At 36.4% G+C, this 11,192-nt stretch overlaps 1 long non-coding RNA gene across 3 annotated transcripts in view; it reads left to right on the top strand.

The window, feature by feature from the left end:
• Window positions 1-11,192, top strand: part of LOC112475085 — a 100,019-nt gene that overhangs the window by 11,958 nt on the left and 76,869 nt on the right. The gene's annotated exons all lie outside the window — the stretch shown is intronic.

Here is an 11,192-nt window from a genome sequence, read left to right as displayed (position 1 = left end):
CATGTGACATGATGTATTTGTTAAACCCATAGAATATACAACTGCAAAGAGTAAGCCCTAACGTAAACTATGGACTTTATAACGTATCAATATTGGTTCATCAGTTTTAACAAATGTACCACATAAATACAAGTTGTTAATAACAGGGACAGTTGGGGATGGGGAAGTATGAAAAACCCTTAAACTTTCTAGGGAATTTTTGTGTAACCTAAAATTGCTCTAAAAAAACCCATTAAAAAAAATCAAACACATTATGAAAGATGTTATTTACCTCATTCACCTATTCCGGGCCCTGGAATCTTTATTATAGCATCGAGCAGGGTCTGTTGATTCTCGGATTTGATTTTGCCATGCTGGCAAGCTAATAAGCTAGCCTATTACTGTTTCATCTATGTATGAGCATCCATTCGTTTGTATCGGTTCCCTTGCCCCTCATGCACATGGGGGACACAGAGGGCCTAGTTGTGAGCCTGAACATGCAGTCAGTTATAAGACAGGAACACTGCACCTGGGAATCCACTGTTTTTATAGCAAGCAGTTAGCTTGCTCTTTGTGTGGGAGGAGTGCATTACTCTGTCTCTCAAGATTGCTTCCTGTAAACACAACCTTTGTAATGGCCTGGGCAAACCATGGTCAGACATTTGTATGCTTGGCGCACTCTGTAGGAATGTGCAAATTGCTAACTGCCCATGGCAGATTGCCTCTCCCATCTGGGTCCTTTCAGTTCTGGTATCTAACAATACTTAGAGAAATAAGTTCTTCGCAAAGGCTTTCTAAAAAACAAATAGGCATTTTCATGTGCAGTTGACTTGTCTATATGTATATAAAATTAATTATCAATTCCTTACAAATGCGATACTGCTGTGAATTTTCATTTCCTCCTTAATAAGTAGTCTTCTCTGTTCTGGTCCAGTCTTGATTTATTTTCCTCCAGGTCCTCCTAATCTTCCTTTGGATGGTTCCATTCAAATCTGCCATGGTGGCATTTTTGTATCAAAGTCCTTATTATGATTTGCAGATATTTCTTTACCTATGTGTCTGTATTTCTTAGAGCTTACTTCAAATATGGTCTTTTGTCTCATGTGGTTGCTGTGCACCTTGTTTTCTTTGCCATGCCCTGTTTTCTGCAATGGCAAAGGCTATGAACTTCTCCCTTAGGCAGGAAAAATTGCTTCCTGTTTGATATCCAGACTGAAAACACAACCACAATGGGCAGAAACATGGCCCCCATTATGCTTCCTGGCTAACATTATTAGATAATCTCCTTCTGCTTATATGCGTCAGTGCCAGAGACACTGTTATTTAATCATTTATTCTCAGTATTGTGTGGATTATAAAAAATCCATGGAAATGTACAGGCTTTAATATCTAACTTGTACAGATTTTATAAAAATGAATGTCTTTAATGAATAAAATGGGATAAGACTAAATTAAGTGCCTATAGTTTATAATTATTATTTATGTAATGAGACTGTGGAATGCTTATGCAATTTCTAAATATAATTGCAAATCAAATCAATATTCTTATCCTCCAACATAATATTTTAGTCATATATGTTGATCTAATTATTGCTGTTATCAAAATTGATAGAGCTGACATATCTCTTCCTTTTCTTTGCTTATTCCTATTGTTTATAAGAAAGCAGTGAGGACATGAAAAAGCTTGCATTATCTGTGAGCACAAGAGAAATAAAACAAACCTCATGCTAATTTTCCTAAAACTCCAGTGTTATCTTATTGTTTCAGAATTGACCAGCCCATGTTCCTCTTTTGGGCGTTATGCTCAGTGGAATATCAAAGGGTCATTACATTCTGAGAAATGGAGTACAAATGATAGTTTTCTCTAGTTTTACTTTTCCTGACATAAGTAACTCCCTGGGTGGAAGTCACATATATTTAGAAATTGCATTAACATTTTAAGGCCATTTTCATGCTAGTTAATAAATTATACTTTTATCACACTTAAATAGCACCTGAATGGACATTCCAATGGGTTTTCAGAGGCAGATTAGTGTAGGAAGGCAGTGTTATTTGGAATAAGGAACAAGAGCCCGACTGGAGAGTTAGCCTGCCTGGGTTTAAAACCCAGTGCCACAATTAACTAGCTATATGACCTTGGAAAAATTAATCTCTAGGCTTCAGGATTCTTATATGATGGTAATAAATGTAGAACATAGGGCTTTTTGGATGATTAAATGAGATAATCCCTGGAAAGCACTTAGTTTAAGTGCCTGGCACCTACTATTCATTCTATAAATGAGAGCTCTTATATTTCTTGGGATTATAATAATATATTATAACATATTAATAACAGCGATACTCAATGAGTGTTTGTTATGAATTTGGCACTGCATTTGCACAAGCAGTGATTTATTTAATCATTACCACAATCCTCTGAGGTAGTAATCTTAACACAAAAGACCACAGTATCAAACCAGTCCCATAACAATCACAGGTCTACCCTGCATCAGGCTTTACTAATATTCATTATAACTAATAATGAGGCGCAGGGTTAGCAGGGGGAGGTCTGAGACACCCATGTCCTTTCTTGCTGCATCAAGATTTATTCTGGCACTGATTAACACATGAAGCCTCTAAATAAGTAATGTCAGTTGCTATATTACTTATATAAAAGAGAGCTTTTAAAGTAATGACACACTTCTATTTTATACTCAGATAGTTACTAGTTTATACAACATTTTCCAGTACCATGGCCCATAAATCTTTAGGTTCCAGATTTATCTACTCTAAGAAATAAAAATTCATCATGCTAAAGTTTTTTCATAGATAGAGACTGTATTAGTCTAATAGAACTGCCATAACAAGACACCATGAACTGGGTGGCTTAAACAACAGGAATTAATTTTCTTAGTTCTTGGGGCTAGAATTCCAAGATCAAGGTGCAGTCAGGGTTGGTTTCTGATGAGGTCACTCCTCCTCGCTTGTAGATGGTAGTCCTTTTCCCTGTGTCCCCACATGGCCTTTCCTTTGTGCATATGCAGAAAAAAAGAGAGATCTCTCTTGTGTCTCTTCCTCTTCTTATAAGGACAACAGTCCCATGAGATTTAGGTCCCACCGTTATAACCTCACCTAACCTTAATTACCTCATTATAGGCCCTATCTCCAGACATTGGGGGTTAGGTCTTCAACATGTGAATTTTAGGGGACACAATTCAGTCTATAAGTAGGACTCTCTCACTAGCATCATTTGGTGAAAGGATGCTTTGGCATAATTAACTTTGCTCCAAGTTTCCCAGGAGGTTCATCATTACCATTTTTATAAGGAGGTTTAACTAGGTCATCTTCTTTCTTTCCTGGGGGCCTCCCTTTACTAAAGGGAGAGAATAGATTGCAGGAATACTACTAGCTGGTTTTTTTCCAGGCAGGCATAGTATTATTTCTATCTTAAGATAGAAGAGAATGGGGCACAGAGAGGTTAAGTTAGTTGTATAAAGTCAACCAGCTAGAAAATGATGGAGCCTGTATCAGAAATATTATGGTTTATTGACTATCTTCCTATATGAGGCACTAAATTGCATAAATATCTTCCAACGAATTCAGGTTTAATTTCTTAATAACTTAAAATTTGAAAGATATTCCAATAAATATATAAAATACACAAATACATAGCAATACATTGAAAGAGAATGTTATACAAACCTGATTTTCTAGTTTCCCCCCGATGAGAATGGCACCACTATTTAATTATACAAACTAGAAGCCTTGGAGTTGTCTAAGACACTTTCTTCTTCTTCAGCCCCATATTCAATAACCCATATCAAATTTTGTTGTTCCTACCTCCTAAATAACTCTATAAGTAATTTGCTTCACTCCACTTTTTCCCCCCATCCCTAATCTAAGTACTACCTTCACTCTCCTGATCTAATGCAATAATACATTTCCAGGTGATGAAACAGCCTATATCAGCACATTCTTAAAATCTGGTCTCCACACCACTTGCAAAGTGATCTTTCAAAATGCAAATCTGATCATGCCATTCCTCTACGTAAAATATACTAAGTATCTTCATTCTTAAAATAAGAACAGAAGTTTTCAGGATGGTGAGACACAACATGGTCTAAGTTCCAATTTTATTTCCAGCCTCAGTTCACACTATGTTCCCCCATGTTCTCTGTACTCCAGCCACACTGGCTGTTTTGCATACTCTTGTCATTTTGGCATTTCCTCTTTCTGAATAGTTTTTGCATATGCTGTTCTCTTTGTTTCCTCCCCGTTTTTCTTGGTTGTTTTTTAAAATTTATCCTTCTGACCTCAGTTTAGTTATTTTTTTCCTCAATGAAGGCTACTCTCACTGGTCTGAGAAGACCAAATTCCTCAGTCAAAAGCATGAATTCTAGGTAATTTTGCTCAGAAACAGTTAACTTAGACTCAATTCTATGAATGACCAATTTGCTAAAAATAAATTTGGCAAAAACCAATTTGTAGAAGACTAGTTCATCACTCTGGTCTAGGATAGTTCTTTTCAGCTATCTTTCTGGAAGAAGCAGAGACAGACAGAGACTTAAGACTGTAGACAGTAAACACCACGTAAGAAGCCCACCCTTTACTTACATTGCAGTACTGCACCATTGGGCATCGGGGAAGGGCTTGGCATCTGAAACGTGAAAATGCGAAATTGACATACAGTCTAGAGAGACAGTCAAATTTGGGGTTAAAGAGCTGTCATGAAAGGATTGTATCAAAACTTCTGTGAAATGAAGACTCCAAAAATTCCTCAAGAACATAGTGAATTGGTCATTTGATGAAATGATAATTTGGCAGACTACTTTCGTCAAATGGGTTTTCTAGAAATTGGCTGCTGGCAAACTGGCTTTCAATGAATTGTCTGTTGGGGAATTCAGAGAATCAGTCATGTGGAAAATTGACTTTTGGCAAATTGGCTTTGTGTAAATTGATTTTTGGCAAATTGGCCTTCTTAGGGCATCATATATCTCCCCTTGTAGCATTTTTCATAGTTAATGTTTTCCATTTGTTTTACGGTTATTGGATTGATGTGCTCTCCCCAACTGTTTGTAACTATCACTAGGGGAGAGGCAATATCTGTTTTTATTCACTATTATGTTCTCAGCTTCCAGCACAGTGTCTGGAACATAGTACTTACTCAATAAATATATGTACAATGTATGAAAAATAACACTCTGCTACAGATATAAACGGAATAAAAGTGGATTTTGGGCACCACTCAGTGGGTCCAATTACCATATATCTAGAGGAGCTGATTATGAGGCAATTGCTTTTAGATAAGTGTTATATGACTGTTGTATATATATATATGATGGTGCCATTTTAACTTAGTGATAATTAGTTAAACTTGATATATCATTAACTTTATGCCAAACTTTTATGGCTATTAACTCATTTACTCCTTGCAACGATCCAGTAAGGTAGACTACTACTGTTATCTCCATTTTATAGATGAGGCAGCTGAAGGGTACAGAGGGGATGAGGAACTTGTCCTGTGTTGGAACACAAGCAGTCTGGCTCCATCATTAACCAGTATATTGCAGCTCTCTTGAGTCAAGAAAACCGAAATTTTGGTTAAAATCAGATGATGGGGAATGAAGAGTTTATAAATGTCAATACCTGCTAAGGTAGATAAGGAAGAAGAAATAGATCATTTTTTTTTTGTTTTGGGTATGGATACTAATGTGATTGAAAAATGAAATTTTGAAAAGGATCATGGAGGATAATGTTTGATGATGGGCTAAACAATGGCTGGACATGATGGGAAAAGGGGGATTGTTAAGGTTCTGTATACCTCCATCAGCCTCCTGAATAGCAACCCCAAAATATACAGCATAAATAAAAAAATAACTTTAGCACAAAAGTTTCTCTGTTTACACTGGAACCAAAACGGTGTCCTTGTTGTGCTAATTCAGTTTTAAGACAATTTTTCTGTCTTCTTCTTAGCAGATTGTTGCTCTAAGTACCTTCTAAGTAGAAATTCTGGAGCTGATTCCAGTTCTCATAGGACCACCTGGGTGGGAGTGAAAGCACCAGAAGTGAGAAACAGATCAATGATAACTATGGAGAGCAGGGAGTGAGATTAAAATAGTCCATGGAGGCTCGATAGCATTATTAAAATAGTAATACAAACCATTACCTTGCTGTAAGGAAAGATAGAGATCAAAAAGAAAGAAAGAACTTACTGTTTTGGTAGGTCTTTGTTTTTATCATTTGTTAAGGGAGGGGAGTGTGTCTATATGTACTACATCTAATTTTTACAACAAATTTGCAAATCAAGTATAATTGTTCCTATTTTATAGATAATGAAACAGGTGATTTTCCCAAGGTCATATACCTAGTTAGTGACCTTGGGATTCTAACTGAGATGTGCCTTATTTCAAAGTTCATCTAATTTCTACAACACTACTCTGCCCTCGTAGGATATTGTAAGGTAGGGGCGTTAATGATGGTATTGAAAACTGGATGTTTATTCTCAAACACGTATTGCACGGAACGTGAAGGAAAGCGAAGTTTATGTTAAGAAATGAATGTTGGGGAAAGATACAGAGAAGTTAGATCCCTGTGGTGACTATAGCATGTTTAACTAAATGGAGTAATATGTTTTCATAGTCATCTGTCAAAACAGCAATATATTAGCAGCACAGTCGTCTTTGGTTTGAAAATAAGACTGAGAGGCTGTTCTTGAGAACATGTCATTTAATTTATCTCCAGAGATTGGGTATACACTTGAAAAACACTCGATATATCAAATGAAAGATAAACTACTGCTTCTTGCAAAGTTTTTTTTCTCAGTAAGATGAAAATGTTGATTATTGCTGAAGATTTTCTGAAGAGTATAGACCAGAATTGAAAGGTTCAAAATGATTCATGCAATCTTTCACAAAGGTTCGTTGGCAGTTTTAATTGGCCTTGTAGGGAATTGTTAATCTTATCAAATTCTATAGAGGCAACAGGAATGGATTCATGCATATTTCTTTTATCACACGATGCTCGCTATTTTTTTCTGTTGTCACCTAAGGGAACTGCCTTTGTTAGGTTAAAAGTTAAATATATTATTAGTCGTGTTTATTGTTAAAATTTATTTTGAGTTAAATATAAGTTTTTTTCTGTATGTACTAAAAGCCTGATTGCCACAAAAAATAAATATATACACATCTTTAGATCTGTGTACTGTTTAATTAGACAGAGCTAAGGGAGTTATAAATTTATGCTCCAACTATTTTAGAAATAATTTAATACATTGTTTACTAAAAAAATATTATTTTGCAATAATATTTTTGTATTTTGGATGGAGATGGAATTTGAAAAATACTTTTCTTTTTAGAATTGTCTCTAGTCTTTAGCCATTAAAAAAAAAAAATCTCTGAACGAGTTCCTTTCCCAAGTCTCCAAATTCATGAATACACAATGACATGAATTTGTGACCAGGATTTGTTGTGCAATGATTTGGAACTGTGCCTTTTAACATTTTTTTATTTTTAGTATAATAGCAGTGAAAGTTGTACATTTCCTTTTGTCTCAGTATGAATAATGCTGCCTCATTAATTTGGTGGTTTCATCTGTGAAGGAACTAATCTTGATCTTCATATCTCTATCTTTTATAACTTTTTAATAACATAGCTCAAGATGGGATTATATGACAGAGGAAATTACTTCCAAAGAAAGCAGTAATGAAGACATTAGTTATTCCATAAGGGTTGGTATGCTGAAGAATCTTTTCAAAGCAAAGCTGATTGAACATGAAAAATATGATGTTCTGAATATTTCTTTCCTCTGGCTTTTTTGAGTTGATAGTCAAGAGAGTAAAATGGCCTTTTTTGGTTTAAAGAGTGAACAATATTAATTGTGTGTGTGTGTGTGTGTGTGTGTTTGACTAAAAATGTGGTTAAATAAATAATAGAGAAAATGCTGTTTCATGCAATTATTTATTTATTTTTAGGATGCGGTATAAAGGTTGATTACATTTTTACTAATTACTTGTACATTTTCAGGTTAATTCTTTGGCTTTGCTGACCTAACTAAGCACTACCTCTCTTGGGGAGTATTTTTCTAGTTTGAGTGGTACAGATGGGCAGGTTGATCATATTTTAATCAAGACAAGACAAAATGTTATTGGCAGTAGACAATAAGAGGTAGGCTAGCATCTAAAAGATCAGCATTTTTGGATACAAATGACATTAGCCTGTTCCAGCCTATCAGGCTAAGAGGAATTCTCTCAACTCCCGCTGTAAAGTTTCTCCCGCTTTAGAACTGGGACACAGGATTCAGTGGTGTAATTTTGTTCTTTAACAAGTTTTTCCTAATACATCAAATGGTTACTATTTTACCAATACAATTTAATATTGCCCAGACCTTTTATGGCTGAATTCATAGGTTAAAACAATAAATTTCAACTAAATTCTCTTTTCATGCTGTATCCCATTCAGGCCCCACAGTTCTTTAGTTTGTTGACAATTCAGACTTTAAAAAATGCTTATTAAAATTCTGCACTACTACCTCTTTTTAGTGGACTTTTTTTGGTTTTGAAGAGAGTTGTTGACATTAATGTCCATTATATTTTGGCCAATCAACTAAGAACCGGGAACTAGAGTTTTGTAATAAAATGACCTTAACCACTTGCTTCAGTTAGGCTAAGCTTAATGGATATGAATAGTATTTGCTGTGGAGGAAGTTTGCCAATATTTTGCAAATGTGATTTGTGTCTGAAAGTTGATTACAGGTCTATCTTTACCATTGACCTAATACTAATTTTCAGGTAGATCCAACTTGGGGGTACCTTTCTCCTCCACATGTGATCAACTAAGAGACTATGAACTGCTCACTTCATAGTTCACTGCATAGTTCTATTTTATGCTAATGTGTTTTAGGTCAGATTTTGGGGTACGAGATAAGACACGAAGAGACCAGTTAGAATGCTGTTGCTGACCAGTTAGGATGTTAGCCAAGAAAGGACAGAGACTTGAACGAATACAACATCAATAGGGCTGATGTTAGTGAAATAATTTTTATTTATTGACTACTTTCTGTATAGTAGGCACAGTGCTGTGCACTGTACATGGATTGTTTCATTTAATAGTCGCCACATCACTGAAGTAGGTTCCATCTTCATTTTACAAAGGAGAAAAATTATACAAAATTTGGTCTATAAAGGTTAAATAACTCACGTTTAATGTTATGCAGTTAGCAAAAAGTATAGCTGCGATTTGATTCCAGAGCTGACACAGCCACCAAACAACAGATTGCAATATTTAAGAGGAAGAATTTAGCAAAGGATAGAATCAGGGAGAATAATGATGGAGAGCTCAGGTTTGACTCTTAGGATCCTGGATTAGGTACCCTGGTGAATGATAATGCTTACCTCCTGGTTAGAGAGTATAGGATGAGGGACATGTTTGGAGGATTAGGGAGTAGTATGTTTACTTCTGAACATCTTGAGTTTGAGGTGCCTTTGAGACAGAGGGGGAGAAGTCAAACTGGTTATGTGGATCTGGAGTCTGGCAGGAACCTGGGCCAGAGTGCTTGGCCTGATGCCAGGCATGGAATGAATATTTGTTGCATGAAATGACAGATGGATGGAGAGAGAGAGAGAGAGAGAGAGAGAAAGAAAGAGAGAGAAAGAGAGAGAGAGAGAGAGAGAGAGATAGAGAGAAAGAGAGAGAGAGAGAGAGATGAGAGAGATGAGAGAGATGAGAGAGATGAGAGAGATGAGAGAGATGAGAGAAATGGAGAAGTGGTCATTATAAGAGTATAGTGGGCACTTGGAGCTATGGGAGTGAATGAAATTTCCCAAGGACAGTGTGTCAAATAAGAAAAGAGAACCCAGAAGAACTGTGGAAGCATATCAGTACTTGAGGGTCAGATGATGGAAAAACTTTAAAAGACAGAGAAGGATAAAAACTTCAAGAGAATTATATTATAGAAGCCAAAAAGATTGAGAATTTCAAGAAGGCTATTATTAACAATATTAAATGCCATAAAAAGAGACCCAAGAAAATAATGACGATAGCAGTTATATGGCATTTATCATAGGTCAGGCAGTGCTCTAAGTGTTTTTTATATATTAGTTCTTCAAGTCAAATCTGTGATATAGGTATTTTAATTAATCATGCTTTGTGGATGAGAAAACAGAGAAATGAAATAACTTACCTAAGGTAAGTGGCAGAACCAAGATTGTGAACCCTGAGAGCGACTGCAAAATTGATGTTCTTAAACCACTATGCTATTCTTGCTTGTGAAGCAGGGGCCAAAATGTATGTACCGGGTACAGCAGTTAGGAGGTCATTCTGACTCGGAGAGCGCAGCTGCAGCATGTAAGCCGAAGCACAATGTCGTGGGAGATGGGGAAGTCAAGAGTGCGCTGGCTTCTCTTACCAGGAGCTTGGCTCTAAAGGAGAGGAAGAGTCTGCCAACGGGGTACTCGGGCAGACGGAATTATTTTTAAGATGGAAGAGATTTTGTCATGTTTATGTAGTGAGGTAAAACATTCCGGGAGAGGGATTTTGGAAGATACTGGAGAACTACAGCAAATGAAGAGATCCGCACGCATAAGCTCTAGACAGTTTAGGAGATAATTCAGCTTGGACGTGAGAGGGGAACACGTATTTTATAAAAAGGAGAAGGATTAATGGCTGGGGAGAGGTGCAAACGGGTCTCTGACTGGATGAGTATGTAGGATGTTGATGAAGTTCATGCTTAACACGGCTGCTTTCTCTATGAAGACTACTTGTTAGTTTTTACTTTTTTAGCAGCAACAACTTCTTTTAGGGGAACTATTCCTGTCCACTCTACATTCATGTGAATTCTGTGGGTTTCTCCAATCATTAGATTTTGTTCCCTGCTCTCTGTGTGACCAAAACTACAACCAGTTCTTACTCTTCCAAAGTTAAACCTTGTGCAGATTCAGAGCGACAGGAGGTGGTTAGAGCTGAGTCATTTGATGGCAATGATGTTTTGAGCTGTCTGGGTTCTTGCTCTTTCAGGGGTGTTTCCTATCAGGTATTCTTTCAGTTACACGAGCTCCAGTAAATCCTCTTTTTCTTTCTAATTATGTCTCTTTTGCAGGATATACTCTACCTGATAAAATCTCTTAAGGGAACTTGAGTTTGGCATGCAATAAGGAGTTTTGAGATTCTGGATTAGCAGTGATGAAAACATTAAAACAGGATCCGACTAGAGACAGATGAAAGGATTGCTTAGAAACACTG

Source organism: Pteropus alecto, unplaced genomic scaffold (assembly GCF_000325575.1).
Source record: "Pteropus alecto unplaced genomic scaffold, ASM32557v1 scaffold50, whole genome shotgun sequence".
Taxonomy (NCBI): domain Eukaryota; kingdom Metazoa; phylum Chordata; class Mammalia; order Chiroptera; family Pteropodidae; genus Pteropus; species Pteropus alecto.
This window is presented reverse-complemented; position numbering and strand designations above follow the sequence as displayed.